Genomic DNA, 14069 nt, shown 5'->3' with positions numbered 1-14069 from the left:
GAATGGACCCAGTTTTCACTATGGAGCTTACTTCTTTGCCTCTGATAATACTTCTTGTCTTAAAGTATGATATCTGATATTAATATAGCCAGCCACTTTAGCTTTCTTATAATTAGTGCTTCTGCATAGTGTATACAGCAGTGTCTACAGAAAATAGACAGTTGTAGACAGAAGGTAATTAGCTCTTGCTGTTTTAACCAGCCCCAAAGTTTCTGTCTTTAACTGAAATGTTTAGTTCATTTACATTTGATATTATTCTTGATATGGCTGCCTTTAGGATGGTCATTTGGTTATTTGTTTTCTATTCATCCTGTTTTCCTTTTCTCTTTCTTCTTTTGTCTTCTTTGGAGTTAACAAAAAATTTTTAGTATTCCATTTTAATTACTCTATTGGGGTTTTTTCCTCTTTCCAACATTTTTATTATGAAACATTTCAAACATACCAAATTTTTCAAAATGTTTTTCAGTGAACACCCATATACCCACTATCAACAGTTTCTGTAGAAAAGGAAAGACTTCATTTGTTCTAACCACCTTCCACATCGGATATGTGCCAAGTCTCTTAATTTAGAGCAGCGGTAAGTGCATTGAAAGAATTGTATTAATACAAACGTAACTCCCAAAACGTGGGGAATGAGAGTCCCATCTTCACATATATGGCAGGCCTTTACTGTGAGAGGGAACTAGACAATCTGGACTATTCCACAGAGGGTGACCAGGATCAGGCAGTGACTGGATGCTAGGTCATTATGAGGAAGGATCTGGATGTGCTGTACCCAGGAAAATATAGAGGGAGTTAAGAAGAGACATTTATAGGTCATAGCCTTCCAGCCTCTGGGGAGGAGGGGAAGTTGTCTTTGGGAGAGACCAGTAGTCAGGACTAGATGAACACTCCATGGAAACAAATGTAGCATCAACAGAAGGAACAGCTAACAGGAAAAGGTGCTAAAAATGAGCAAGACTTCCTCAGGAGATAGTGAGCTCCCCATCACTAAAGGTATGCAAGCATTCACTCATTCAACAAATATTTATCAAGCCTTTATATACCAGAGACTGAGCTAGGCACTGTGGATAGTACAGTGATTAAAACAGATTTCTTATCCTCATATGGTGGTCAATATTAAATAATCCCACAAATAAATCTATAACTATCAGTAATGATTCATACAGGACACCTGCTCTGGCAGGAATTGGAGAAGAGGATTACATGTTTTCTAACTTTAAGACCAAACAGCATAGAATCACAGGAAGCCCTATGTAAGTGATGACTTCTGTAATTATATTATTAACATTATTATTATTACTACTTGTTCTATTACTCCTTTGTTTCACATTTCCTGGGTGCTCACTTTGAGCTCTGCAAGAAGGCCAAGCTGCATGAGATGGGTCCTTGTCCTCCAAGTAGAAGGGTGGCCCAGTTAACAGACCATCCAATGCAGTGTGGGAAGTGCTGTAATTAGAAACCAGGATCCCAGGGAGGCACTAGCTTTCCAGGAAGCAGTTAGAGAGATCCTGGGATGGGAGTGGGGCTGAGGGAAGCTTTAGAATAAGAGGAGATGAGCTGGATCTTGAAGGGCTCGTGGGAGGACACTTGAAGGGGTAAAGTCGGCAAAACTGCTATTGATCTCCTCTTGCCCTCTGCAGACCTACAGGAAACTGACCACAGGAAGTGCCCCCTCCTCTCTAAACACCTTCCCCATCTCCCAGCCCCATCCCCACCCCCTACCCACTTGGAGATGGCGGGTAAGCTCAGCTGGGCCCCTTAGCCAATTAACACTCTTTGCATCTGAAAAGCTCAAATCAGCTCCTCAGAGGTGTTAGAGATCAGAGTAATTAAGGTCTCTTTCTCATGCAAATCTAAACCAAAAATTGAGTGTTTGTCTCCTTGGAAAATTAGGGCCCTAAGTTCTAGGAGGTGGTATTGAAATTCAGCATGGGGAGTTGATGGCTTCAAGAACTAGAAGGCAGTTTGTTGGGACGCTCTCCAGAAATATTTGATTCAATTAAATAAAAATGGCGGCGGAAGTGATATTCTTTAAGCACCGATCAGATCCCATCTCTCCCCTGGTCTCCAATGCACTCACGATAAGGTCCAAAGCACTTACAACAGCCTCAAGGCCCCTGCCTTCCTCCCAATTTCATCTCAGGTCCCTTCATAATGTGCTTGTCACACTTTGTAATTATTTATTTACTGGTTGGCCTCCCCCATATCATTAATTAAATACATTTCTGTTACTGCTCACCCTGGAGCACGATATATAAAGTTGTCCAACTGAAAAATAGCTCAATAGCAAATCAGTGCTTGCGATTTGGGATGTGCCCTAGAGCTATTGGGAATAGGGCTCATTTAAAATGCTCCTGCCTACCCACAGTGTACCCCTGGCTGGTGTCAGGTGTAGGGTCTGCTGTCACTAACTTCTAGTTGTGTCTCAGCATTCGCTCTTCTGGAGAACAACTAACTGCTCTCTTTGAGATCCCCTACCTTCCTGAACACCCTTCACAAATGGCTAATTTTTAATTTGGACACTCATAAACATAACTTCCAGTGCAAAGAGAATTCCTCCAGCCGTGGGAAGAAACAGGAATGACATTTTCCTTAACGGAGTTGTTTACTGTCTTTCCTGTCTCCCCAGCTGGAGTGCATGCTTTGGGAGGGCAGGGACCCATGTCTATCTGGTCACCACCTATTCGCAGCACCTAGAACAGTGCCTGGCACTTGATGGATGTTCCAGAAATATAAATATTTTGAATTTTATGGATTTTCTGAGACTGCTCATGTACAGGCTTGGTGCCAGCCCCAGGGGCATAGAGGTGAAGAAACCCAGATTCAGCCTTGGAGGGGCTCATAGCCCAGCGGGGGCACGCATAGGACCCAGGACTCATTTCTTCACAAAGCTCTGAGTGTCCCCCACAGTGGAATCAGACCGTAAGTGCAAGGATACAAAGTAAGCAAATCTACTACATGAGCTTAGGAGGAAGAAAGGGAGCAAGAAATGACCATCTTCCCATTGTGGACAATTTCCCCAGCAAGAAAGGATCCCAACATTCCACTTAGTCATCATACATTGTTGGAACCAGGCACTAAGAATACATTGATGAATTAAAGCTGTCCTTGTCCTCAAGCAAAGATGGGAAAAAAACAAAATAAAAAGAACGCACGCCATAATACCATGTCACATGGTAACAATAGATTTATACATGAATCCAGAGCTTTCACAGAAATGAGAATGATTTACCACAAGGGAGAGGAAAATACAGTGAATTTTCTTGAAAGAGACAATGCCTGAGCTGGGTTTAGACAGATGAATAGGAGTTTTCTGGACAAAGGAGAAGAGAATGGCATTCTAGGCAGAGGGCACAACCAGTGCAGAGGCATAGAAATGTGAGCCAGGATGATGCATTTGAGGAACTGCAAGTCATTTGAGGTCATTGTTGAAGTGTAAAGTGAAAAGGGAAATCTGGAGGCACCAAGACAGGAAAAGTAGCTGGGCCCAGATGCTGGAAGGTTTTGTCTGGATGTTATGCCTCAAGGCACAGGAGACCAGCACTGGGATTACACACAAGCATGATGAATCAGCTTTTGCCACATAATTAATTAACCACTCCAAATCTCAATGGTTTAAAACAACAGTGTTGGGGCGCCTGGGTGGCGCAGTCGGTTAAGCGTCGGACTTCAGCCAGGTCACGATCTCGCGGTCCGTGAGTTCGAGCCCCGCGTCAGGCTCTGGGCTGATGGCTCAGAGCCTGAAGCCTGTTTCCGATTCTGTGTCTCCCTCTCTCTCTGCCCCTCTCCCGTTCATGCTCTGTCTCTCTCTGTCCCAAAAATAAATAAATGTTGAAAAAAAAATAATTAAAAAAAAAATAAAACAACAGTGTTGGGGTGCTTGGCTGGCTCAGTCAGTGGAGCAAGTAACTCTTGATTATTAAGTTCGAGTCCCACATTGGGTGTAGAGATTACCTAAAAATAAAACCTTTACTTTTTTATTTATTTTTATTTTTTTATTTTTTTATTTTTATTTTTTTTTACTTTTTTTTCAACGTTTATTTATTTTTGGGACAGAGAGAGACAGAGCATGAACGGGGGAGGGGCAGAGAGAGAGGGAGACACAGAATCGGAAACAGGCTCAAGGCTCCGAGCCATCAGCCCAGAGCCCAACGCGGGGCTCGAACTCACGGACCGCGAGATCGTGACCTGGCTGAAGTCGGACGCTTAACCGACTGCGCCACCCAGGCGCCCCTACTTTTTTATTTTTTTAATGTTTATTTATTTTTGAGAGACAGAGCACACAAGTTGGGGGGAGGGGCGCAGAGAGAGAGACACACACACACACACACACACAGAATCCGAAGCAGGCTACAGGCTCTGAGCTGTCTACACAGAGCCTGACATGGGGATTGAACTCATGAACTGTGAGATCGTGATCTGAGCTGAAGTCAGACACTTAACTGAGTGGCCCAGGCACCCCTAAAAATAAAATCTTTAAAAAGTAATAAAAAATAAAATAATAGTGTTCATGACTTACCCGTCTGAGTTCAGCTGGGGGATGGTTTTGGTGGACCTTTGCTGAGGCAATCTGGCTCTTCATGAGTCTCTTTTCTTCCTCTTGGGACCACCGGGCCAACATGGGTGGTGTCTTGATCATGGCAATGGCAGAAGCACGGAGTACAAAAGGAGACATGCAAGGTGTCAGGAAGCCTGAGCTTGGAAATGGCACATGGTCGCTTCCACCTCATTCTGTTGGTAAAGGGAAGTCACATGGCCTGGTCCAGATTCAAAGGCATGCACCTGCAAAGTCATATGACACAGATCATGGGTAAAAAGAGAACTGGAGAACTGGGTCCATCAATGCACTCTAACCCAAGTAATGTGATCAGATCTCTGCATTGGGTCTCTTGGCCGCAATGCGGAGGGTGGATTCAAGGGGATAAGGCAGTTTCCAAGATTCAGGCATGAACTAAACGAATGCCCCTAGGACCCCACAATTTGTTCTTTCTTCTATTCCACGTGCTGGGCTTTAGCCAGATGGGGCAAAGGGGGGCTTATCTTTAGTCTTTTGTTCGATTCTAAGAGCTCAGCCTGAGCACTTTGGTGCTCTCAGCAGTGAATAAGGAGACTTTGAAATAAGCAGATAAAGGCTAATATTCAATAAACTAGTGAACAAGGGTTTTCTTTAACTCTCTTGGAAAAGACATCTCTGAGACAAAAACAGAACTGAGCTGCAATATTGGATAAGCCCCACTGATCACAAGAAAACCTAACATAGGTAATTGACTATTGGCAAACGCAACAGAACCAAATAAAGCAAGTAATTAACAATTATTGTGCTCGGAGGTAATGGAACTACAAATCTAGGCCGCCTAGGTGTTTGTCCCAGGCATTGATAAGAACAGAGTGTTTGTTAGTGGGTGAGTAACCCAGGTGTGAAATTCATTTTATTAGACTACATCTAAAAATAGACTTGAACCAGACAGTGGAAAAGAACAGAATTCATCCCCACTTGCTCACTGGGGCACATAGGTAATAAACTCAAGGCTCTGCTTTTTGTTTAAAACAAGGTAATTGTGGTAGATTGTTTGCAAAAATGGCCCCGATTATTTCCCTTCCTGTATCTATGCTGTTTTGCATATGTTATTTTGCAGCTCTTCCTAAGATGGGGGGTCTATTTTCCCACGTCTGGAGACTGTGACTAATTCTGACCAATAGACTATAGTAAAGGTGATATTATGTTACTTCTGAGCGTAAGCCTCAAGAGGCCTTGTACCCTGCCACATGCTCTCTTGGGACCCTTGTCCCCACCATGTGGACAAGGGCAGGCAAGGCTATTGGAGGGTGAGGTAATGAGTCAGCCCAGTTGTCCCAGCAAAGGCCCCAAGCATGTGACAGCTTAGCCAAAATCAGCAAAGAGGAATGATTGAGGAGACCTAGAATGGCTGGCGTGACCTTCAGTCTTGGCATCTAGAGCCATCAGGGCCCCTCAAGACCACCTAGAGCAGGATGACAAACACACAATACGTAAGCCCCCTCCTCCCGTCTGGTGCCCAGGGCAGACATTGCTAATCTATTACCATACACTCTTCAACTTAGCTCAGAAGCAACTTCTGAATCCTTCTGGACATAGCACTGTAGGAAGCTCTACCCATTAGCTGTTCATTCCTGATGACTTCCATTACTCCCATTTCACAGAAGATAACACAGAGGCACAGGGAGAATAAGGGACTTGTCCATGGAGAGCTTTCCCTATGCCACATGGCCTCCACATGGTTATAGAGAACAAACACTTTTATGCCTCAACTGTAATTCAGGGAATGATTCCAGCATGTGGGAGCGGGTTTTATAAGCAACATCTTTTTTTTTTTTTTTTCTGCTTCTAGCTCAAGTTGTTATTTGGCCATGTTTTAAAAAGTAGATTTGGGACGCCTGCGTGGCTCAGTTGGTTAGGCATACAACTCTTGATTTCAGCTTAGGTCATGATCTCACAGTTTGTGGGATCGAGCCCTGTATCAGGTTCTGCACTGACAGCATGGAGCCTGCTTGGGATTCTCTCTCTCACCCTGTCTCTCTGCCCCTCCCCTGCTCATGCTTCTCTCTCTCTCTCTCTCTTTCTCAAAAATAAATAAATAAACTTTTTTTAAAAGTAGGTTTTTTATTATCATAATAAAAGAATACAAACAATAGATTGTGCCCACTGCACTTAATAAAACCCTAAGGAATTCATTCATTCATACATGGGCCAGGCAAGATGCTAGGTATTGAGTTTATGGGGACACAATGGACATCCCAGGTGCCCAGGGAGCTAAAATGCCCAACTCTGACATTCCATTTAGTTGGGGGATGGTGAGATGGGCTCACAAGCAGGTTCAGTTCAACTCCTCCATCCCAGGGCCAGGAGGGACCCAGAGATTCCACACTACCACCCCTCACTCCATCTTTTGTGCAGTTCTCTCTAGAGCCCTCTGACAGGCCCCCTTCACACACCTCCAGCGATAGAGAGATCATTACATCCCAAGGCGGCCACAATTGCATCTTCAGATGGTTCTGCCTGCTACAAATTCTTCCTTTTGCCAAAAGTAAATGAGATTCTCCAGAACTCCTTGCCCTTGTACTGTGGGGAACTAATTTGGGGGAACCTAGGAGAAAACATTGAGGGGGAGATGTGTTCAGGGAAAGAGAGACAAGAAAAGGAGAGGAAAGACACTAAAACTGTCCTTCCATATTTACAGTGTGGTGAGACCATTACATATCCTTGCTCATAATTCTTACTCCTATTAGTTGAACATCATCTTGCCCATTGTGCCCTGGTATACTCTGAGATCCTTACAAACCCAGCGCCTTCAGAAGACCCCAAATGCATTTTCTGTGGTATTCTGTGCAAGAGAGCTGGTTGCTATGGTAACAATTGGATATAAATTTCCCAGAACCCCCAACTAAACTATTAATCAGAAAGATGAGGAAAGGGCCAGGGAAGTAAATAAATCAATTAAGAAATCGGCTCCTACCAGGAAGGGCAAGACCACCCAACCCTGCTGAGGCAATAACTCATCCCTCCCTTTGATATTTTGATGGGGAAGGAGGGGCATTTGTAGCCTGAGGGGGGCACTACTCACTCCCCTTTCCAGCTGTTTTATCCCTCATTCTTGCAGAGTCATAGAGGCTTGATGGTAGAAGCCAGGCATCTCATCTATGGAGAGTGAGGAGAAGGGCCCTGTCAGCAGGAATATCAAGGGTAAAATGCTGGACCCTGAAAACAGTGTTTTGGCCAGCTTGAAAGAAACGTTCTACTGAAGTGTGATGATAAGAGCAGGAGTAGAGTCAGCACAGATGGATACTAGATGGATTAGAGTGATGGGAGCAACATTTTAACTAGAAGTTTACAGAATTTGTTTGGTTTGGTTTTTTCCAAAGATTTTATCATACTTTGTTTAATGTTTGCATTTGGGTTTTAATTTAATAAGGAGTGGCATGGGAAGGCTTGCTAGGCCTCCTTGAATAAAGTAGACCCACCTGGAAACTGGTGGGTCCCACCACAATGCCTCCTGATGCTGGGGGGTGGGAGTGGGTGTTTGCTTTGATTATAGGAAACAAGGGAGGAAAGTTTCTTTCCTGGAAGGGAAGAAACAGAGGATGCTCTCCTGGTACATACGGAATCCCGCAAAAAGAACATCCACGTAACCAAAAAGGGATCTGAGGCCTCAGCCTGGGAATGTGGGCACCACTTCAGACCAGACTGTGTCCCCTGCTGACCAGGCCTGGTGGCGGCCCCACCCCTGGCTTAGGCTGGCAGGGCTAAGGCAAGTGAGCCAAGGGAGGAGTGACTGAAGAAGACCAGCCCTGGCTTTGCTGCAAACTCATATTGGGATCTTGGGCAAAGCTCTTGCCATGTCTGGACCTCAGTTTTACAAACTGTACAAGGAAGAGCCTGGGCCAACTAAGGTCAAAGTCACTGTGTAACTAGCAGTAACGGGACTTGATGCAAAGTCTAACACAGGACCCTTCCCTTTAACCCTTGTTTCTCCTTAAGGGGAAAAGTGGAATACATCAAGGATGCAGAAATAGGGGCAAGGGAGAGGAATGCCACCTCAAAAGCCACCCTGTAAGAGATCTTACCAGAGAATACAGAGGGATGCCTCCAAGACTCCAACAGAGGGGTCCCCAATGCCTTTTTGGTGCTCTCTGACTCTAAATTTAAGACTCTAAAATGAGAAAAAAGGTTGAGAGAATGGAAGGGGGCTTTCCAACCCGAAGGCAGAGGTTGCATTAAAACCTCAAAGAGAAAATTGAATGGCACCCCACCTCTCTCCCCCACAGAGCAAGTCCTTCCCCCAGGGAAAGCACTGGCTACACAAGCCTCTTTGCCCACTGCCTCCTGTAAGCATCCTCAAAAAGCTAACTTAGGCTTGTCAGGGTGGAAAGGCCTTGAAGGGAGCACTGAGACCCAGAGTGGGGAATGACAGACCTGAGGCCTCACAGTGAGAGGTGGGAGAAGCAGGGATTGCAGGCAGGTCCCCTGCCCTCGGACCTATGCAGTTTCCACTGCCCTGGCTGAGTATCCTTACATTGTCTTCCTTGGACTCTTGCTATAATGCATGCACATTCTGCAGTGAAAATGGCAGGGAGAGATCCTGCAGGGATTGGTAATTTTTCACCATGGGTGGCACTGAGGCTTCCCTGTTCCCTGGAGGAGGGAAATGAAGGGTTGATTAAGTACTCGAAACATCCCTGCTTGTGGACTGTTTAATAAGTGCCTCGTCCATCTCTCAGGCATTAAAACCGACATTTGGTTTGCTAATCCAATTTGGCAATCCTCTCCAAGGCTGCGATTGCTGGGCGCCATTTTGTTTGATGTGTTAGGAATCAATGCAAGCTCCCTGTACTTGCTCTCACTACTGCTTGATTAATTACAAATGAGACCTTTCCCTTTGCATTAATGTTCCAATAGAGAGAGAGCAACCCCCAATGGTCCAAGCAGCTTTGAGAATCCGATGATGACCCAGCCATTCACCTGACTCTTTCAGCCTAAATTCCTGGATCTAAATAAATCAGCAGAAAGCAGGTATGGGGTCTGCAAAACCCCCCTGATCTTTGGCCTATGCTATGCTGTCCACTTAGCAAGAGGAAATGTATAAGGGGGGCCACAGAAGAACATTCAGCATCTTACATAAAAATTAACAAGGTATGGGTGCGCCTGGGTGGCTCAGTCATTTAAACATCCGACTTCAGCTCAGGTCATGATCTCATGGTTTGTGAGTTCGAGCCCTGCATTGGGCTCTCTGCTGTCAGCACAAAGCCTGCTTCGGATACTCTGTCTCCCTCTCTCTCTCTGCCCCTTCCCTGCTTGCTCTCTCTCAAAAATAAATAAATATTAAATAAATTAACAAGGAATGCTGTGATTTCGTTATGTAACGTCCCTTATTTGGGTGCAGCATTAATGCTCAGTGCATCTATTTCTCTCAGCCAACAAGATCTCTGTGAGTTATTGGGGTTTCTTTTGCTTTGCCACCAGGAAGCTCAAAGCTAAATACAGTTCTGTGGTTCTAGATGCAGGTGTTTTCCTGCACACTCAGAGTGGTTTCTCGCCTCCTTTTATATAAATATTTTTAACTATTATATCATGTCTGTTCCTTATTTAAAAAAATAACTATGAAACTATCATTTTGCCCTGCAAACTTGCTTATGCTGCTGGAAATTTTCCTTCTTTCTTTCTTATAGGAGAACTCTCTTGGGAAAGGAAGATGGAGTGGACATTTATTTTTGCTTCCACAATATTCTTTCTTCATAATGTACAACCCATGAGCCCCCACTCTTAGTCCAGGTTGTCTGGGTAGACCTCTACCCTCTGGCCAGTGATGGGCATCACATTCCTTGGACCACAGTGATTGGGTTGGAGTGCTGTTAACCTAAGGTGGTCCAATTAGAATGAACATCATAACTTCTGCTAGGGATGCTGAGCAAAGATTCTTGTCCCTTTCTGCTTTGCTTGTGAGACGTTATAGGCCCAAGCATTGCAAAAAGTCATCTTGAGAACCAAAGGGCAAAGCCTGTTTGAAAACGAGTCAATCTTGAAAAGGAAGAAATGAGAGAGAGAGAGAGAGAGAGAGAGGAGAAAGAAAGAGAGAAAGAGAGAAAGAAAGAAAGAGAAAGAGAAAGAGAGGAAGGAGGGAAGGAAGGAAGGAAGGAAGGAAGGAAGGAAGGAAGGAAGGAAGGAAGGAAGGAAGGAAGATACGCATCCTGACAACATTATTTGAGCCCTATATCCAGCTACAGGAGCCAATACATTCACTTTGGGTGGGTTTTCAGTGCCTTGTAGCCAAAAGAGCCCTGATGGTTTCTGGGGCAGGGGGAAGCTATTAACTGCACCTGTGCCTCCAAGTCACCCTCTCTCAAGCCCCCACAAGTGCCCCTCTGTGACCAGTCTGGTATCCTCCCCAGGGAGGTGAGGGTTGTCTTTGTGGCACTAGAGGCCTCTTTAGTGCCCTAATACAAGAGAGGTCAGGTTTTGCTGATGACCTCCCAGGCCCTCATCTCTGAGCACCTGTCTGTGCAGACTAAAGGACGGTCTTCTCCTTTGGTCTCTCAGGGTCTTCCTCACCCTCTCTCCTTTCATGTTATCATCCCTCCTTTGGTCATCTACCTGCTGATGGCTTCCAAATATATCCCCCAACTGGGCCACTCTGGGGCTCCTCACCTGGGTGCCTCCCCACCCCTATTCTGGGCACCTCAGCCTCAACATCTCCTACCTTTGTGAGGGCACCTAAGTCATGGCAGCTTAAAGACTTAGGGCATCTCTTGCTCACTCACACTGTGCCTCCATCCAATTGCTCACCAAGTCCTGGCAGACATCTGCCTGATATCCCTGGAATCCACTTCTACATCCAGTTCCACTGTTTCTGCTTCAAATCAGGTCAAACACAGGTCTCCATGCCGATATTCTCCCCTTCTCCAACTTACTCCCCATACTTCCATCTGAAGTTCCTCCTAAAATACTGCTCTTACTTGCAGCTTCCCTTCTCATTACCTTCGAGGACTTCCTGTCACCAAAGTCTCACCTGAATGATCTGGCACTACACTGAAGATACTCCAGCATAAAGTACAACTTTACCCACAAATGCCTCATACTTATCTTCCTCTACATCTTTGCTCATATGTCCTATCCCCCTCAGTCTCTACCTGCTGAACTCCTACTCATCCGTCAAAGCCCAGCTCCAATTCTACTTTCCTCTAAGAAACCTTTTACCTACGCCCACCTTAAGAGTGGAATCATACTTTTGGCTTTTGGCTTGGAGGAGGCAAAGGTGCAACTGTCTTCAGTCATACCAAATCTGGGTTCATCTGACACCAGTTGCCTCCACCATTCTGCCTAAGTTTAACACCAAGGGGATCAAAGTCATGTACCCGAGGTGCACTGGTGGGCAAGTTGGTGCCATGTCTGCCTTGCCCCTGAAGATTGGCCCCCTGGGTCTGTCTCCAAAAACAGTTGGTGATGACATTGCCGAGGCAACCAGTGATTATAAGGGTCTGAGGATTACAGTGAAACTGACAGTTCAGAACAGACAGGCCCAATTGAAGTGGTATTTTCTGCATCTGCCCTGATTATCAAAGCCCTCAAGGAACTGCCAGGAGACAGAAAGAAGCAGAAAAACATTAATAACAGTGGGAATATCACTTTAAAAAAAATGTTTTATTTATTTATTTATTCATTTATTTATTTATGTATGTATTTATTTTGAAAGAGAGAGAGAGTGTGTGTGTGCATGAGTTGGGGAGGGGCAGAGAGAGAGGAAGACAGAACTCCAAGCAGGCACCACGTTGTCAGCACAGAGCCCCACACAAGGCTCAATTCCAAACTGTGAGATCATGACCTGAGCCCAAATCAAAAGTCAGATGCTTAACTGACTGAGCCACCCAGGAGCTCCAGAAATATCACTTTTGATGAGATTGTCAACATTGCCCGACAGATGCAGCACCTATCTTTAGCCAGAGAACTCTCTGGAACCATTAAAGAAATCCTTGGGTCTGCCCAATCTACAGTGTTGATGGCCACCACCCTTATGACATCACAGATGATGACATCAACAGTGGTGCAATGGAATTCCCAACTAGTTAATTACGAGAAAGGATGCCTGAATGGCTCAGTTGGTTGAGTGTCCAAACTCTTGGTTTGGCTCAGGTCATGATCTCATGGTAATGGGATCGAACCCCGTGTTGGGCTCTGTGTTGGGCATGGAGCCTCCTTGGGATTCTCTCTCACCCTCTCTCTCTGCCCTTCCCCCATTCATAATAACTAACTAACTAAATAGATGTTTTTTAAAAATCTACAAAGGAAAATATTTCAATAAAGGATCATTTAATAACAACAAAAAAAGGGGGGAATGGAATCATAGACTGCCATAGATATCTACCTAACCTATAATTAGAAACATTATTTCATAAAAGTCACACAGGCCTATCTCTGACAACTGAAGGACCCAGGACAAGTAAAAGGGGAGTCTTGTAGCCCACAGCACCTGCTCCCTTTCCTTCCACCTCTCCTGCCCTGACTCCATCCTGCACCGTGAGGGTCTTGTGCACTCAAGTATAGACTTTCAAGCCCCCATGCCCAAGGTCTACTTCACCCCAATAGCTCCTTGGCAACTCTTACAGTCACTCTTTGATCACCCTTTTTGGCCAGAGGTGCAACAGCCTTGCAGAAGAGGCCAATACAGGTTCTGGAAGTAGGCTTGGTCCATTTGGGCAGGAAATCTCCAAATGGCAAATGCCAGAGGGAAATCCAGAAATAGTCAGACTCTAGGTGGGTCCTCAGCCCTGTGGGGAGGAACTATGGGCTCTGCAGTGAAACTTCTCACACTTGAGTGTGCACATGAATCAGCAGACTCTACACTTATAATGAGCTCCCAGGGGATGCCGAGGCTACCAGGCCACAGACCACAGTAGGGGTAGCAAGGGACTAAAGCACAAGACTCAGGTCTGGGTACATGGAAGCTACAGTAGCCATTGGGAGTCTTCTTTGCCACTTGAGTAAAATACAATGGACGTTCGATTTTCCCAGCAGCCCAGAGAGGCAGTGACTATGCAGGTTGGTAGATTTGGAACTCCTGACATTAAGTTCAGGCCTTTTGTCTGCCTACTGCTGTGAGGAACCCACCAGCCCACTGGGAGTAGGTATTAGAAGGAAATCAGGCTGTTTCCTGGGTACATATGACTGCCAGTGAAAACCAACCTTGCCATCAAAATTTCACAGCTAGAACAATCCCAGGTTGCATCTCAGGGATGTTGGAAGTGGGAAGACACTTCCCCCCGGGGGTCTTCCCTTCCCCTGCACTCTCTCATGCTCTAATTTCACATCCTAGCTAACTATTTGACTCTCTTCTCCCCTCAGCATTGCTGACAAAGTTGGGCCTCCCTCCAGCCTGTTTGGCCCCAGGCAAAATGTAGACATAAAGGCAGGAAGTAGGGGCAAGGGGTGGGGGGGAGAGTGGTGCCTCCTGCCTTCTTGATTGTTCCTGAAGTCTTAGTAAACCACTGAGCTTAAACTCTGATTTGCCAGCATAATTTGTTCCTGAAACAGGCTTGTA

At 45.4% G+C, this 14069-nt stretch overlaps 1 protein-coding gene and 1 pseudogene across 1 annotated transcript in view; one reads left to right on the top strand and one right to left on the bottom strand.

Moving 5' to 3' along the window:
* The window catches only part of ALDH1B1 (aldehyde dehydrogenase 1 family member B1), a 241346-nt gene that overhangs the window by 141193 nt on the left and 86084 nt on the right, over window positions 1-14069 (bottom strand). Inside the window, exon 2 of the mRNA XM_040481750.1 lies at window positions 4523-4785. The gene's annotated coding sequence lies outside the window, so the exon portion shown is untranslated. The remainder of the gene's footprint in view (window positions 1-4522; window positions 4786-14069) is intronic.
* LOC121034698 (60S ribosomal protein L12-like) lies at window positions 11869-12601 on the top strand (annotated as a pseudogene).

The sequence above is a fragment of the Herpailurus yagouaroundi genome, unplaced genomic scaffold, assembly GCF_014898765.1.
Source record: "Herpailurus yagouaroundi ecotype Mexico unplaced genomic scaffold, PumYag 160, whole genome shotgun sequence".
Taxonomy (NCBI): domain Eukaryota; kingdom Metazoa; phylum Chordata; class Mammalia; order Carnivora; family Felidae; genus Herpailurus; species Herpailurus yagouaroundi.
This window is presented reverse-complemented; position numbering and strand designations above follow the sequence as displayed.